The 18458-nt window shown below is 42.9% G+C and overlaps 1 protein-coding gene across 4 annotated transcripts in view; it reads left to right on the forward strand.

Annotated features, from left to right (window-relative positions):
- Positions 1–18458, forward strand: part of NAV2 (neuron navigator 2) — a 266799-nt gene that overhangs the window by 12404 nt on the left and 235937 nt on the right. For all 4 annotated transcript variants that reach the window (XM_080405389.1, XM_080405385.1, XM_080405386.1 and 1 more), the window contains exon 1: positions 1–18458. This exon is cut by the window's left edge and continues 12404 nt beyond it; it is cut by the window's right edge and continues 13171 nt beyond it. The gene's annotated coding sequence lies outside the window, so the exon portion shown is untranslated.

An 18458-nucleotide genomic window follows, 5' to 3' on the forward strand; every position in this document is an offset into this window, starting at 1 on the left:
TCTCACTGTCAGAGCAAGGGAGATGCAATTCAGATTATGAATGACCATTTACAGGCCCATTTAGAATATGGAAATCAGTGTAAGGTTTTATTAAAAAAACAACCAAACAACAATGATCTATATCTTTTAATAAAAGTAGTCATATTTTTATGTGAAACCAATGTTTCCCTGAAGCCACAGACAATAGGAGAGAGATACTGTGGCGATGTCTGACATGTTAACTGTATTAAGTCTTGTGAAAATACACCCAAAGGGCAGTACTGGAGACCTAGTAACCTAGAAAATGTAGCGGGTATCCTTTGACAAAGTCAGGAAGTACGACACTGTGTGGCAAAAGGCTTGGAGGTTTTAAAATGAAAAGTAATTGAAACAGACTTGCCCTCAGATGACCTGGCTAACCATGTGTTTGGAAGTCCCTGTTGCTCCATGAGAAAACACTTCCAGTTTCTGACTCTGTGGATGGGGAGGGTGAAGTTTGCAGCTGAGACAACATGCCTGGTCTCTAGGAAACTTTTTCAGTTGCTTTGCTGTTCACGCCTGTGGCAGAGCGAGGTATTTATCGGGTGACAAAAGTTCACACTTAGTACCGATCAGAACAAGCTCAGTTTAATACAATTACTGCTATTCAGACAATCTTAAGAACTTTTGTGAAGATATTTAATTCAGCTGTTGTATGCACTGGCTGAGGTAAAGATGGAGCTTTCTAGGAGTACACGTGAGCCTGCATGTGTGAATGGCAGAGGAGGAGAGGAAGGGGTGGCATTATGAACCCCCAAGAGAGAGGGATGAATATGGCCTGGATTAGCGTGTGTTTGTCTGGTGTTTTTCTTGCTTACAGGACAGATGATGATTTTCTCATATTCTGTAGGAAAAAATGACAATCAAATCCACAAGACAAAAAAAGACAGCCTGAAAACCCAGATAATTATTTCAAAAAAATTTCAGCGACGTGCAGCTTGCAAGTATGCTTTTGATAGAATGGAGCCCCTCAGACTGCGTTTTCTTAACCGGGTCTATAGAGCTATTTCATAGCTATTATTATAGCTATAGCTGCTGCATTTCTGATCTCCCAACAAACAGCAGAGACACAGTATAGTGTGGACAATGAGTTCGTAACATGAACTGGATTTTGGAAAATAGCAGTTGAAGAAAGATTTAGTCTTTGGAACTACAGTGTTCAAAAGATGCTTTCCAGGTAAAGTGTTGGCACTGGATGACATACCATAAAATTAGACGTTACCTACCTGATCAGGAATGAACCAACAAGGAAAGACTTATTGGAGAGAACTTTGTGTGAAGCACTCTCCCTGTCACAGTGCTTACGCAGTTGAACTACCAGATGCCCAATTACAGAGCTTTTAGTCCAGTGCAGGGATTTGAGTTGGGCTTTGTGATAGGTCTTCTACAGTTGGCAAAAATCATGCTCACTCCTCCTCTATAAAAATCTCTGCATCTATAAAAGTTGATGCTATACTGTAAGAACTGTTAAGAATTACAGGTGGCTGAGGCAATATCTATTTTTCAGCATTTCTTGCAGGAACATGGAAGCTCAAGCCTAATGAAATTTGTGTTTCTTTTGGATCATCCTTGAGTTTTTTTGAAACGAAGTGACCTTACTTAAATCCATGTAATCTGAATACATGGTCACTCCAAGCGCTCTGGATGATGTCCCAGAACATTTTATCTTTTCGTATTGCAAGAAAAGACTTTCTCATTTCTTTCATTGCTGATAATACTTGTACTGCAACAGTTTGGGAGTATTTTGTTTGATGGAGCCCATGTTTACGTGAGAAAGTTTTGTTAATTTAGTTCACAGCAGATATAATAGTGACCTCCTCCTGCCAAATGTGTACTGCTTCTACTTGTAAAAGTGCTGTGATCCAGAAACAATGCTCAGTTTATATAGGCAGTTCATTTCTTCTGAGCATCTCAGGTGCCAAAAGTGGCTGTCAGCCTCCGTGCAGTCTGGGGTACTTTTCACAATAAAGTTAACTTCCATGCATCTGTGGATTTGCATTAACTTCCAGTATAGCTCCCTGTGACATTTAAGCAGGATTGTTTCCCTTTATATTTAGGTACTTGGCTGAGAGCAAATAATTCAGTGTGTTACTTCGTGATCTGTTGCTTCTAGAGTGGGTGGATTTAAATTCCTGTTAAAAAAGAGAGGAACCAATTACTATTCAAAATTACTGTGTCAGCCTCTTTGCGGTAGAGCGATGGCTGATGAAAGTACAGCCTTGACAGTCTGAGGTCTGGGTTTGAAAACTTGCAAGTGTTCCTGGGGAGGAAGTCAGTATTGCTGGAGGCTTTTTTTTATATCTCTCTACTGTTCTGATTGTGGGTCAACTCCATTCTCTGTTTGAAGTCACAAGATTGAATGCTGAGCTGAAAAAAACCAGTTTGCATACCACCTTGGGATTGTTGAAAGGAAGTGCTGTAGTTCTCTGACATTTGTATTTTATAAACATTGCAGTGAGGTCAAACGTAGGCAAGTGTGTTGTAAAAATATATGGCAAAGTTTTAGAGATTTCCTGGCAATAATTTTAACGTGTCCTGTTTTATTAGTTCTCATGTAGTTGTTTCTCAAGAGATTGCTTCATTCATGCACAGTACTAGTTTTCTATGGATACAGAATTAATTAGGTGAGGATGGTGTAGGAAAGTTGTGTGTGACTTGCTCTTCGGAACTTGTTTTCCTCAAAAATCCCATTATAATACTGTTTTCCTGCTCTGAGGCTTTACATACTTCATTTGGTCTGCATAAAAAGACTTACTGATGTGGACGGTTAGAAGAATGCATCAATAGGTTTTTTTCTTTCTCTTTCAGTTCCTGTTCATTGAAACGTAGGACTTAAGCAAAAACGTGGTTTGTCCATCTGGATTTATTTGAAATAGGAATAAACTACTCAGTTTCAGAACAGGAAGGAAAACAGTTGGTATTTTTTTTTCCCTTTTTATTATATGAAAACTAATTCAAATTATTATTTCTTGTGGGAAGGGGTTTTTGTCACCTCAAGATTTTGGGGCTGTTCTTATTGTGTCCTTAAGTAGCTGATGAGACCCTGAAACTGAAATTAAGCTGAGGCATGGGATGAGACTGTCTTTACAATGGGAGCTATTTACCCCAGTAAGCAAAAGTAACTTTGGGGTTTGGAGTGCGAGGTGTTGATTCAGAAGCCAGGTTTACATTGCTGACCATCGCTGCCTCACTGGTGGGACTTAAGAGTCCCCAGGTCCATCAGTTCTTATCTTCAGATTTAGCACTCGGGGGAGATGGTCTGTTGTTTTGCACTCACACAGGCTACATTCATGCTGCTAAATAGAATTCAGGGAGTGAACTCAGCCATGGTACTGCCAATGTCCATCCTCCCTGGTAGCTGGTCCTGGGGCACTTTATCCCTCTGATGTGCTGAGGCAACATATGCCAGGGACCATTTTTGCCTGGCTCCCTTTGTCCTGCATTGTCCTTTAGCACTACTTCAATGCAGTTGGAAACCCCAGACACCCCGTGATGCCCTTTATGCTACAGCCCAGGGCATGAAACACATATCCCAAAAATCCCTGCCATAAAACTTCCTGGCTGCAATGCAGTCATCGCGTTATTTCAGGCACTTAATTGCCAACGAATGATTCCTGACCCTGTTTTATTTAGCTGTAGTCAAGGAGACTAGAAAGATTGGGCTGCGATTCATCAACAGAGATAAAGCTGGCAGGGTCTGGTTTTTCCTCGTCCCCAGAGAAACAGAAAGCAGCATGAAGTGAATGGGCAATTTCTGGTCAAGGTGGAAGTTCATTGGTACTGAAAAATGCAGCATCACTGAGGGCTTCCACTGTGGCCCTCCACAAAGCAGCCATAGCCACGGCTTTTCCCAAATCATGATCTACCATGACAGAGGTTCATACAGTTTTGGGCAGTTGGCAGTGATTTCTACAAGCAGCCCACGACAAGCTGGGTTTGGAAGAACTCAAAATAGAAATAGGAGCTTGTTGCTTTGTAGCCTGTGCAAACGATGTCAAGGAAATCTCATGTCTGTTTTCTTGCCTAGTATTGGTGTGCTCTCCTGCTAGCCGCTGTCTGGGAATTCCTGGGAATAAGGATTTTGCATGATGTGGCTAAATTCAGCAGAAGCTCCCCAAATTCTTACTACCTGGTACAGCAAAATGTCCATGTCTCTGTTCTTCACAGGCTCTGAAACAAGAGCACTAGACTTTCAGTTTGTCTGTGTGTGACAGAATTTTTAACTCTGGTAAAATAGAAGATATTCTGGTCAGTTCATAGTCTATTGTTTTGAGAGAATGAAAGCCTCTTCCACCCTTTCCTTCCTCCCCAAGTTAGGAAAAGCATAAAGCAAACAGCTTAATTTGAGACAGGCCCTTAGAAGGGAAAAGTCCTTGCTCATGGTAAAGAATTGAGCAGATCCCCAGGCTAAGCTTAGTTAGTAAGCCTGACTTGGTATCTGTAGGCTGACTGAGTTGTCAGAAGGCTGTTTGGTGGCCGTTCATCATTTCAAGGTTAATGCTTTTGATCTGCAGAGGCCGGATGCTTTTGCCTTGTGCAGCATGACAAGTCTTGTGCATTTTATGAAAACGAAAGCATGTGCTCCGTGTCGGCGTGGTGACTCCTCCAATGAGTCAGAGGATTTGCTGGTTAACTGACGAACCGAGTGCATGCTGCTCAGATGTTTCCAGTTCAGTTTCTGTCTGACTCGCCTTCCTGAATAATTGTTTACTTTTGAATTACAGGAACATGCCTTAGCATCCAAAAAGTATTAGAGAGAGACAGAGTTGCTGGGAATTAACCAAGCACATGAAGTCAATTCAGTGTATTTTTTATTTCCTAGTAGTATTTTTTAATTGTGCTAGTACTTAGGAAATTTAATGCTTGTGAGAGTTACCAGGCTTGGAAACTCTGGAAACTGGATTGAAACGCATAGCACAAGCAGCAGCAGCAATGTTCTCTTCCCGTTCATTGACCTCATTGTAGAGCTAAGGGCTTCAAGATGGGTGCTGTTCACTTCCTTTAATCAGTCTGTATTTATTATGAGGTGGACAGTTTTGCATTAAGAACTGCATTTATCTCAAAGAAATGTTCAGTAGCTTTCTAGAATGTTGTATTGTTTTCTCCTTTAAGTCTCCTGTTTGTTACTTATTTTGGGAGAGTGGAAATGGTAACTTCACTGAGAGCATTTCCCTGTAGTAGAACCAAGTAATCCAGTTCCTTGCATATCGGCAATTGCCCTTTTTGTATGGTAATACTGTGATAACTTAATTTTTTTAAACATGAGTGGAGATGAGTTGAATAGCTATTTGTATTATTATCAGAAAAGTGGACCCCATTTCCAGTCTCTGGGTAGTAATTTCCTCAGGTCTCTCAACACCGCATAATTTTAAAGAACCTTATATGATTCAGTATAGAATCTCTTTCAATAAGAAATTAATGCATCTTTCTGTAGACCTTTGCAGTGTAGACGTATACATTTGAACTGATTGCCTTAGGCTCCTTTTGTAGTTAAAGGACAGAAATAAGCATTTTTAGGATGTGATTCACCTGAACTATTTTAGGTACACGCTGTGGGATGAGCTCAAGTATAGTATAGCAGTGCTTTCTACCCTGTGATGGAAAAGGGAATTCTGGCTGGTCCTGGCTTTCACCATAGCGTAATCATTCTTTCTGTATACAGCCTGTGTCCTATATGGATATTCATTATGTGCAAGGTGATCTTTTGTCAAGCTAACTTCTCGACCGATACAGCCTTCAAATATCTTGGGCATCTGTTGTTGTGCTTGCAAGTAGAGTAAGACTAGTACTATTTTTCTTCTTCTCTACTTTTTTAAAAAACTTTTCTGCTTTTCACACTTCTTCAGCATAGCAACAGGAGGATTATAGACCAGCTCTGTCTGCCTTGTATGGCTGAATCCTTCAAGTTCCTTCAAACCATTGAAATTCTAGTGTGGAGTTGCCTTGGAAATAGCAAATAGAGAATGATGTGTAGAAACGGCAGAAAAAATGTGAGAAAATGTCTTGAGTGGTTGAAAGAATTAGTCATTTCAATCAAAAATATGGGAATAAATTAAGCTTGTGTGGTTCTTTTTTGTTTTTAGTGTCAGTTTTGGCTAGTAACAGCTGATGGTAGGTGAGATGAAATCATGTGTGTGCCTGGGTTGTTGCAGTTTTCCTGTCTTAATCAACCCGTTAGGTACTCCTCAAGTAAACCATGTATTTTTAAAAAGGGCTACCTGGTGGCTTGCCTGTAGGCTGGGGCATCAAACTCTCTAATTCCCTTCTCAGTAGACCTAAAGATCTTTCCATGCTCACACAAGTCTGAAAATGCTGTAATTGGTCCAAAGAGGTGGCCCAATAACACTGTTTAGGTTAGGTTGTATTGCAAAGTTTAGATATTTTTTTATCCATGTGTCATGCAGCTGTCCACTGGTTTCTCTGTAGAAGTGCATAGCAGTTCAGCTAGAAATGGTAGGCAGGCTTCTGACTCTGCCCAGTAAAGACCAATGAGGAGCACATGTTGTCTGAGAATAACTAAAGTATTTGGTTTGGCTTTAATAATCTGGATATCTAAATGATCATATTATAAAATGGAAAGAATGATGATAAGAAAATGTCTTCTGTGCATGAACAGACAAGGAAAAGAATTTTTTGCTTTTTATCTGTTTTCCTAGCTAGACTGACAGCTGGCTGAGAGTTGTTGGATGTGTTGCATTGCCACTCTTAATTTCCTTCATCTGAAATTTACAGACTTGTTTATACAGGAACATGTTTCTTCTTCAAACACAGTGGACATCAGTGTTTCTTCTCCATAGAGAGATAGTGCATTGTTATATCCCAAAGGCTATAAATATGCTACAGTCTACAGCATATTGCTGAAGCCTTGATTTAGTTGCTGGGTGAGCAAGTCAGTCATCCGTAATGTCTGCATAAGACGCTGTGGCTTGTATTCTGAAATTGGAAAAGAAATTAAATTGTGATATTAATAATCCACTGGCTCAAGTCTGGGCTTAGCTGCCTTTGGCAGAGCAAGGAAACACTGTACCTTGCCTCGTACCCACCAGGTGACTGTGAGAGAGCGTATGTCACTGCTCTGACGTACCGGCTTCTTCCAGAGACCAGCAGTTCCCCAGGGCCGAAATTGCCAAGGAGCTACTGTTAGTTTAGCCTGAGATTTGATCCTTATCTTTTGTTTGGACTGACCTTTGCTCTTGCATATTATGAATAGGATCTGTTTTAGTCCAGCCGCATCCATGGAGGACAGCAGTAGCGCTTCCATTAGCCTGTAATTGCACTCCCATGCTAGTGTGTTCCTTCAGATACCCTTCTGCGTTTGAACATACAGGTGAGGTTATGGAGCTCAGTGGATGCAGCAAAGGTGTCAGTCCTAAACTCAGAAAACCTGTCGTGCTTTTTTTACCAGCTGAGACAGAAACCTCAGTGACTTTTGATGTGTGCAGGGCAGTAGCCATTCTGTCTTCTACTCTCTGTTTAAAATTAATGGCTCCATGCTCTCAGCTTATTATAGCTCAGTTTTTATCACTGCACAATCCCAGAATGTCTTCGGCTATTGTCAGCCGCAAACACAGGAAATAATCCCTCATTAAGCTGAATTATCTAGACACAGCACAGGCTAGCTAGGCTAGTGCTTAAATAGCATTGTACTGGTGAGGGCTTCCCATTCCGTGCAGGAGAGCTGAAGCGCCCGCCGTGAAACTGCGGCAGCAGGCCCAGTTGAGGTTTTGTCTCAACTGCTGTAAGGAGCTGTTGTAAAACTCCCCATCCAACAAAAATAAAAACCCAGCTTTTGGGCCACACTGGCAAGAGTTTTCCTTAAGAAAGGCATCCAGTGAGTTGCTCTGTACATGGTGTGTAATATTTTCAGCCTTTTGGGGTTTTTGAGGGGAGAAATGATAGGCTTCAAGATTGCTTCTGCTTTTGCTTAGCAACACAGGCTAGACATTCAGTAAAAATGTGTTAAGAACGTTTACAAGGTGCAGCTAAACAAAGCTTCAGGGTGTTTTGCTGCAGCTGTGGTGCTCGGTGCTCAGAGATGAGAGAGTAGCATGCTGTGAGGGAGAAGGTGGTGTCACCAAAACCAGGAGTAAAGCCTGTAACTCCATTGCAGCATGAAGCAGCAGGCATGCTCTTCATTTACAGCACTGGATGCATGGGGGACGGCTCCGCCTGACGAGTTACCTGAGGGTACACGTTCTATACAGCTACACCATTGCACATTCAGTGTATAACATATTCATTCGTGTACAGGGTTGATTCCAAGTTGCTCGCCCCTAACGTAACCCAGCGGGCACCCTCAGAGGGCACTGCCCAAGGGTTTTACCCACTGTGTGGGCTCCCCAGGCGGGGCTTGCCTCTCTCCAGGGCTGTTTGAGCCGCAGATCCTGATGTCCCACTTCCACAATTACCTTTTGTCCTACTTTCAACCAGTTTGCTGTGACCTGCAATGCTTTATCAGCTTGTCTCCTCTTGCGGCCAGAGCTTCCTCACTCGGGGGCCCCTTGCTGCGTAACGGAGAGCGGCATTCTCTCCCCCATCCATTCTTTGTTCCCCGGCCTTCCTGAGGCTGCCTCCCTTGGTTAGAAATCCCTGTATTTTAACAACGTGGCCTAAACTTTGTGCAGTGATTTGGTTAATGTATAGCCAAGCACTAAATCAGAGCTTGGCAATTCGGGAGTGGGGGCCTGCGCACCCAGGCAGGCCTGGTCGGTCTCTGAGAAGATGGCGGACAAGATGGCAGCTGGGCAGGGCTGAGCACACCTGAGGGACATGGTCTCTCCTAAAGGTAACACACTTCACATGGCTCCCTGTGTTTATGTTTAAAGGTGGCTGATCCTGTGCGGTGGTAACAAGGTAGAGGTTTCTCTATGTGAAGGTGTATGTGGTGCTTCGGTTTGGAAAATTGGAAGGAAAGCTTAAGTTTGTTTCTGGAAGAATAGAGCAGCCCTGGAGCAACGCTCTCAGTCATGTGCGGTTGGTTCACTGTGTGGGATGTGCTGTGATCAGGTAACCGTAGTTTCTGAAGAATTTTCCTGCGAGAGGGTTAGTTTTTAAATGGCCATTAACCACCCAGGAGGACAGGGCGGCCCCAGCCCCTCCTCACAGAGCCCCCCACCTCTGAGGGCGCCCCGGCCAGATCATATACCAAGTCCTGCTGTAGTGGCATGCTGGTGGGTTATACCTTTCTCTATCTCCTTTACGCTGCTTTTTTCACATATTTAGAGCCTGCTGGTTTGAGGCACGATCGTATTCTGATGAGTGGGCATAACTTCCAGCTGGCCTCCGTGAGGGCGCAGCTCTGTCTCTGCTGGCAGCTGGCAGCTGAGATGGTGGACATGGGGATAGATCTTTCTGCTTCAGTGATGGTTGCACATTGCAAACAGTTGTGTTGAGGAGAGTGAACCTGGGGCCTGACTGAATCTGGCACCAATTTGTACTGGCCTCACTTTCTGCAGAATTTGTGGGTGGTTTTTTAGACACAATTTGGGTTTGGTACTTTTCATGTGAGACATTTTGCATGAAATCTCACAATCTGAAGTCTAGCCTTTGCCTTTAAAATAATTTTGGTCATGTATGAACCTGCCAGTAAAAAAGAAATGTAAGGGCTTCTAGGTGATGGAATCCCAACCCTTGGGAGATGCCTGTTACAGCTCTCTGCTCCCCTTTCCAAGGGGGAATCCTGAATTTCTAAATTCAGCATTTAACCTGTGCTGCTCTAACTTTTAGAGTACGTTGGGAACAGAATCGCGAGGTTTTTGGGCAGATCCCACAGTCCAGAGGTAGTGGCAGAGGTCAGGAACCAGGGAGGGGTCCCCCTGCCCCTTAGCTTAGACTCTGACAGGCAGGCAAGTGACACTTCAGCTTCTTGCTCTCCCATTCTGTCATTGAAGAATGGTGCAATAAGTATGTCCTTGATGTTTCTGTATGCGCATTAGAAATTATTCTGTATGGTTGGGCACTAGAAAAAACATTCCACATAATCTGTATGTCAAAGCTATGTCCATTTTTTTCCTTACCGTCTCTTTGAAGTTGCCATCTTTCCAAGTCCCTGTAGTAACCTGAAAGAAAGAATATTGCTTACTAATGCTAAACATAAGCCTTGTGCATAAGCAAAATTATCATGTTTAAGCATCTAATCCCATACATATCCATAGATATCACTGGTATCCAAGCAGTCTGTTTTTATTTTCTTGGCTCTTGCATTATTTATATGCTGCAGAGGTCTCCTGGACAAAAAATTCCACATGGCTAGGTAGCAGCCCACTGGATAAATCACCACAGTTTTGTTTAATATAAACGACTTCTATTTTAAAGCCTAGGATTTCCCACATGTTTTTCTGTTGCTGCTTAGTTCAAATTTATCCATCCCCCAGATCCTTGTGATCCCCTTTAAGGTACTTACACAGCGCAAGAAGATCTCCCCTGTAGCCTTCTCATCTTCAAATACATACGCTTAAGCGCCTCATCCTGTCATCTTAGCAAAGCCCTCTCTACTTTTGGCCAGACTCATACCTCCCTTACAGATTTTCTCTAGAATGTGTATATTGCTTATATGAAGATAAGATGTGCCTAGCCTCAGCTTTTGCCCCAAAATGGCTTTTTATAATGGCATGGTCACTGGATTTTTTTCATGTGTAGAAATCATCCTTTGCCAAGTTGTAGAACCCAGCGCATGGCTCTTCCCCTGGAAGAAGTGTGCTCCAAGGCTGGCTCTGGGGAGTGTGATGAGGGAAGCTTTGCTCACATGGCTGTCGGGGAGGAAGGAGAAGTCTTGCAAAAAGTGATGGCAGTGATTCTGTCATCCCATGATGAGAAGAGCCATCGACTGACATAGTGACTGCTTTAACACAGGATGCAAGATCAGCTAGCTTCGCAGCAGAGGCTGAGTTACGGTGTGCAAGGTACCTGCCGAGAGCAATATAAATAGCTGGCTAGGCTCAGAATATATGGATTGCAGTGAAGGTGATAGAGAGAAGCCACGCTTTTTGCAAAACTCTAGCAATTAATGTTTTTTATTCTCTTTCTTTCAGCTTGGGGGCAAAAAATTACTGGTATTGAAACGTTTCCTTGCAGTATTCACAGTCTGAATCACTTGACTATTCATGTCTGCCAGGAAGTGAATCTGGGAAGCCTGTTTCCTTTGGACAACCCTGGGTAAAATGCATTGAGGAATAAATAGGCAAACAGTGATGGAGTCTGTGGAGTTGTAATTTGTATTATTGCAGGCCAGGAAAGAAATGTTAGCCCAACCTCATGCCATTTGTTAATGACAGCATGGCATGAGGATCAGCGATTTATCTGGGGATCAAAGAGTGACAGCAAATGGACTAGACATAGGAGAAGACAAACCTGTGTGATCTGGTACAGAATTGTGGAGTTGAGCTAAATGTATGAAAGAGAGATCTGCATATATTTATCAGTTGTGCCATTTCTAGTCATTTCAGTGCCATAAGACTATCCCTTTAGCATAACATTTGATTTAAAAGCACGATTTAAAAAAAAATATCTTCTATCTTGGAACTTTTTTCTTTGGTTCTTGAACCTTTTTAAAACCATCTTTTGCCTCAGAGGGAGAGAATTGGTCCTGTACAATATCTCTTCTCCTTTGATACCTCTCGTGTTGATCCTGCACTTACCTGATGTTATAGCTAGGTGTCAGCCTCAGATGTGAATCAGAGGCTTGTCAGTCAGGATCAGATTTATTTTTGCTTGCTGTCTCTCCATACGTGAGACTGCACAGAGAGCATGATAACTGGGACTTGCCTCCTTCCCAGAAACATGGCCTAGGAGGTTAATTATTAAATTTATCAGAGCCATTAGTAAGGATTTGCTTTTAATGGACTTGGAGGACTATCTCTGCCCATAGAAAAGTTCGGCTTTCTGTTGACTTTGCTTTGGAGTCTGGTGGACTTCTTACTTTGCAGGTGATGTCCTCTGCCCGTAAAGCTCTGGTCACAGCCCTCTCTCTGAATGCCTTCCCTCAGTAACGTAGCCTTAATGGGTGCCAGCAGCTTTAACGCTAGCTCTGCACAGGCTGACGTGGTAAGCTACTGAGGCAAGGACAGTTTCAGACCTGTGACAATGACAGCAGCAAGTGTGCTGGAAAACGGGTGATTCAGCTATTCCAGTAATTTGTCATGGTGACCTGACAGCCTAATAATACAGCAGGTCATGTTTCGGAGGATTTGGGGACATACCAGCTAATGAAGGGTTGTGACTCATGGGGTGACTTATGCTGGGAGCAGTAGAGGGTCACGACTGCAGAACTGGTTTGCAGTGGGGTAGCTGAGGTGGACAGGCAGAGGCTGGACCACTGCAGTTCAGAGCAGCACTGATTTTGGCTTTGTCTGTGTGGGGCTTGCTGTGAACTGCAGCAACCTGAGGCCTGTTTTATGGGAAGCTGGAGCCATATGTGCATTAGAGATGGGGCGCACAGCAGGTCCTAGTGACTTGTCAGTCTTTCCAGTGTGTCAGTCCTGCCTGTGAGTCAGCGTCATGAGATGGGATAGACATCCAGATTGTTATTAGGTTTTCTTGCAAAAGACCTTGGTAAGAAAATGTTAAATTATGGAGTATAAGGATTGTATATCCATTATTAAAAGTAGGTAGGCAAGCATAAAAAGCCCTTGTCTTTCTGTGCTAGCCTTTAGAGAAGACTACTTAAAGTCTGTGTTACTGGGAGCTTACTGAGTTACTACAGGCATTTAAATGCAGGTGGTTACCTGAGGGCTTACTAAGCTCTGGTCCCTCCCTGTCTCTAATGCAGTTCAATTTACCTGATTAATCTTGTTGCCCCATCTTCTCTTTCCAGGAAGGACAAAAATTGAGAGAATTCTCTGCTGCAAGTCACCACGTTTCTTCCCACACTTCAGTAGGTTTAAAGCTAAAATAATTAGCTCCTTAATGCATAGATTTGCAGGATAGATATGGTGATGTATCCTAAAAGTAATATCTTGGAAAGAAAATATCCTGAACGATAGATTCTCAAGCTTAATGGAACTCATCACTAAGTGGGGTTGAAGCTCTGTAGCTGCCTTAGAGGAGTCCCACTGTCATCTTCCAAATTGTAAGCAAACAACAAAATACAAATCCCAACATGAGAGCTTGCTGTCCAACGAGCTGGAAATGTTAGCTTTTAGTTTGCCCATGACATCACCCATGTCTTTCGTTGCGCTGTTGCTTCTCTTGTTCCCATTAATTTCAGCTGCTTGTCTGCTCACAAATTATTTCAATTTCTGCTTTTGTTGCCTGCCAAACTCAGGGCGAGGAAAAGCAGCAGGTGTAAACACAGAGCTGTCAGCAGAACAAACTCATGGGTGGTATTTTGAATGTTTAGGTGACTTGCTGTAGGAACATGAATATTTTATTATGATTATTTTTGGTTTTGGAGGGACACTTGTCTATTTATATATTTTTTTTTTTTTACCTTTTACAAGAAGACGGAGAGTTGCACTCCTTACTGGGAGGCAAAGATTTGGGCTCTGTGGCTTAATTACTAATATCCTAAAATAATCTTTGTTGGAAGGGACGTTTGGAGGCCATCTGGGAGTGGGAGTGTGCGTGGTAGTGTACTGCAGTGTGCCAGGGCTGTCCCCTGGCAGGGTGCAACCTTCCAGCCCTACCCTGCACAGGTGGCTGGGACGTGGGCATGCAATCTGGTCATGGTGTTCCCGTCTCCTTCCCTTTCACCAAGACTTAGAGCTACTCCGTGCTGCTCAAGAGTGGCAGCAGCTAGACCTCTCTAGTCCCCTTAATTTAGGAATCTCAGCAGAGATCAACCCTTTCATAACAGATACAAAGACTGTAAGAGTCCTGTCACTCCATTGCTCAGTACTTGCTATATCTCATGAAGGACATCTCTGATAAGAGCAATTCCTTTGCAAATACTGAGTCAGCCTTGTGAAGTGCTTCCAGACAGTGAGCTAAAAGAACTAATGGAAGCACAAAGGTCTTGATTTCGGTTTTCTATACATCTTCATTCAAATCTGGGAGCCTGAGGATTTTGTCTCCTTTTACCTATATTTTAAAATACTTTATCCCAAGGTAAACATGTTATCCCTAGCTCTTGAGAGTGCCTAGCCTAATTTTGACTGTGAGGCAAGTTAGCATGTTGGTGGTTTTTGTTTTTCTTTAGGAGGCAAGTAAGACGATAGATACCTTTATGGTTAGCAGCCATATTTTGCAGTGTTCACTTACGATCTCCTGCGTTTTGTAGCAGCTACTTTATAGTTGGCACCCGTTTTGGACCTTCATTCATGGCTACTGCAACTACACCCAGTATAAATAAAAATAACCACTGGGTTGTCAGAGACATAACTGTATCTAATACCCAAACCCAGGGTAACGTAAAAAATGGTTATTTCTTTCTCACTCAGTGGCTTCTTACTTACTCGAGGTAATGAATGCAGACAATTATCTTACAGAATGCTTAGGATTATTAATAATATGTAACAGGGCAGCAGTTAAAATTCACAACTGACTACATGTAATTTTTGGTGGAAATTCTTCAGACATCTAGGTTTGTGTTAATGTTGGTACTGATTAACATTTGCTGCTATGTCATAGAGTTAAACTAGGACAGCAAACAAGCTTTACTGCTCCGCATCGGTTCACAAATACTGGAAGGATGCTTGATTGTATCTCTGATAGCCAGAGTGAAGTCAGGTGAGGATGAGGGCAATCCTTGTGTAACAGAAGTGGACGGGAAATGCACAGAAGTAGGAGGTTTGGCAATGCCACTCTTGCTTCTGAGTCACTAGTGAACTAAAAATCTGGGCAGTGTGAGGGGGTGTATTGACAGGGTAAGCTAATTGCTGTCACAACAGTTGCCTCTAATCTTATTTTCATGTATTTATAGTATGTAAGATAACATTTTCTCTCAGCTGAGCCCTCTTGCAGGCCCCTTGGCACAAAGGGACCGTTTTCTATCAGCATCTTATGAGGCAATACTCTGATTACTCAAAGGGGATCATTATTGCTGCCTTGCCAGGTTTTGCTGAGTATGTCTTCAGGTTGAATTCAAGAGCTCTAATGACCTTGATTACAGACTAATAATGAGCTTTGGTGCCATGCTTCAACCCTGAGTGGGAAGAATAGCAAGCAAAGAGGGAGCTGAAATATGGGACCATTGGGACAGTTTCCAGCTTTGACTTGTGATCTTTCTTTGTCCTCCCAGGCTTTGCCCTGTCCATGACTCAATTACTTATTTTATACAAGTATGAAAGATTGCTGTAATGTGGCTGGTTCTTTGTTCTGAGGTCTGTTTTCAGCCAATGTCCTAAGCAATTGAATTTGCCTCCACATTGTTATATTCAGAGATGCCTTTTATTTGCCTTAATTATCTGTTCCTAGCACAGCTCTGCCACACAAAGGTTCATGTGTGTGTGCCTGTATACACACACATTGGAAACCACTGCCCTTTGTGCTCTGACTTTAGGTGGTAAAGTGTAATACGGAAAGGAGGATGAACATTTTGTGGGTTTTTTGGATCAGGAAACAGAACTAAGTTTTCAAAGTTGCAAACAGCATGAGAGTTCTGTCACTCTCCTGTTCAAGGGGCAGGGACTCAAAATAATGAGAGTAAAAGGAAAGATAAACAGTACCTTCCTTTATTTCTTCCGTCAACATTGTTATCTTCATAACCCTCCCCGCTTTTTATCTGATTTGTTTGGGGTTTGGTAGTGCTGTAAACATGAAATCAAAACAGATATTCACATCAAAAGAGAAAGCTGTTATTTCAGACTGATTTATATATTTATTAGACTTTATTTCTTTGTTTCTACTCTTCATTAGCTTGCTTACATATCCCAAAGGGTTTTTTCCAGTGGTTTTGTCTTTTCCATTTGTCAGACTTTGGTCTCTATCCCCAGTTCCAACTGCTCCCCTGTTGCGATTTATACAGGTTTGGAAGTAATTACAGCCGTTTCCTGTAACTGCTGTATCCATGTGTGTAAGTCTCTAGGCAGGTCAAAGAGTCCTTGCTTGTAGACTAGCGTAGAGAACTGATGTTAGCTGTACCCTTCAGGAAATATAAAATCAATGGTTGTGCTCTGGATTTTTTAGTTTTGTCTTGCTAAGGAGCCCAAAACATGACCAATTTAAACTTTTTTTGTTTGTTTCCTAATTCCAGTTGAGGCTGGTAAAAGATGACACATTCAATAGTCTGTTCTTTACTGGAACAGTTGCTGCCTTTGCCTTCCTTTTGGATTTGCCCACATACCAGTAAAGGCCTCTCCACACCCCCTGTAATGCAGAGGAACTAGACTGTAGGTATGTTACACAAACATAGATCAGCATTAACCACACAGTGGAGATTCCATGTTTAAGTGAAATCTGTATCTGGTAACATCTCAGTATCTGAGGGCCTCCTGTTAACATAGCTGTCACATTTCCCTGGACAGTGTGAAGACATTTTTATCTGGTTTTACAGTTCATAAAAAGAAAACGAAGAAATACATTTCCAAAGCAGCAACTGATTTTACTTGTTTCTATTTTGGGAAGCCTGGTTTGAGGTGTTTGCCAAGCTGCCAGGCCAGCTTGCCTACGTTTGCAGGGGAGCTCAGTGGCGGCACTGGGCGCTCATCCCATGCTCTTGACTTCCAATGTCACAACTCTCCTGTAGTTTAAAGTGCTCTTCCTTTTTCCTGAACTGGCCAGATCTGTCTTACTCTGTTCTTTCTTTGAAGTTCAAATTGAGAAAGTGTAGCTTGTGTCCTGGTTGCAGACTCTTAGAACGCTTCCTGAGAAGTGCAGCCTGGCCGGTCGCAAGGGCTGCCCTTGGAAAGGAGCAGCTTGCTCACCTTGCAGTGTGGCTGGCGAGGCGCTGTGGATGGCATGGAGCACATCAGTGTCGTCAAGACCGCTGTGATTAAATTGTTGGGGAGATAGGGAAAGCCATCTGCTATTTGTTCCCCCTGCCTGCTTGCTATTCAGAAAGCTGGTGCCAGACATGACTGCCAAGCCTGGCTGACTAGATGCCAGGCTGTCATGTGGAGTAGGCCTGGCTGCTGCTGAGACTGGGTCAGAGGTTTGGTGACCCATTTGCAGGTGACATTGTACGTACGTGTGGAAAAGCCTTGGCTGTCAGTTGATGGAAGGAAGTTGTGGCGAAGGGTGTGATGGTGGCTGGAGCGCGCGTTTTACAGCTGGTGGCTTTGCAGCACTGGGTGGTGATCCTAGCTGAGCTGATAATGTGTTCTCGCTCTCTTCAGATATATGGCTGTGGGAGTTGGTCTTGTGCCTGCTCCCGCCCTGGAGAAGGAGAGGTGTGTGGGACTTATCCCAGCATTGCTGCAAGGTGATGACCTTGGGGATGCTGCTGTGCCTACAGCGGGATGGTTACCAGAGAGGAGGTGTGCATCCCATCTACACTGACAGGGTTGGGGCAGGCTGCAGGGCTGTTTGTGTGGGGCACGGGGGCGGACTGCGTGGGCTCTGTGCAGTTCTGCTGATTTCCCAGGTAGCGAATAGTCACTGTGAGTTTTCTGTGCAAGTGTCCAAAGCTTTTTGATATACTGTCTAATATACATTGGGAAACTGTCACATTCCTTAATCAACAACAACAAAAGTGTTAAAAGAATATTAGAATCATTGAGGTACTAAGGTTAAGGATTCAAAGTTTAGGAAATGCCAGAAGCAACATCCTAGGTGTCTGTTTTTTGCCATTTGTGATATAAAGTCTTTTTGTCATGATGATACAGTTTTTAAGGGCATGATCATATACTGCTTTTTCCTGTGTTGGACTTATACAGCAGTGAGTTAACAGCCAGTTATTTAATAGTATGTTTTATTAAAAAAGAACGCTATATGAGACTCTAAGCTGTATTTGCTCTGTTTAACGAAATTCTTCTCTAAACACAAAATACTTACTTTTCTCTTCCTCCTTGTGCCCCCATGGATTTTTCCGCTTGGATTCTTCACAGTGAATAGTGCTGATCAGTATAATACCTAAATACTATATTGGCAGTAATGCACCTTCACCTCATCCCGGGATGAGATTTGGTGGGTTGTGGGGATAGTATAACCTCTATTATGTAAATAAGGGACTGAAACACTGGAAAAGTGAAAATGAGTACTTTGCTGCCTTTGTGCATAAAATACAAATCTGATTTTGGAGCATACACTGTGTAGCATTTTATAGGTTCAGAGCTTCCATATCTTAATATCTTCCAATTCTCTTTTTCATTTGTGGGTGTTCATCCCAGTCCTGTTCCTGTTGCTGGCTCCGCTCTTCAGACCTTCCTCTTTGCAACCAGTTTCCATTTTCACGTTGTTCCTTAGGCCAGTCTCTCAGCCCCACTTACAGGTTCCCTCCTTAAACTTTGTTATGTTCCCCTTTTGTTAGGTTCCTCCTTTTGCTCATTCTGCTGTGGTCCAGCTCAGCTTTTGAGTTAGGCACAGGTAGTGTTGTCATTCATAGCACTTGTGAACCAACAGGAATG

This window comes from Falco punctatus (assembly GCF_963210335.1).
Source record: "Falco punctatus genome assembly, chromosome: 10".
Lineage (NCBI taxonomy): Eukaryota > Metazoa > Chordata > Aves > Falconiformes > Falconidae > Falco > Falco punctatus.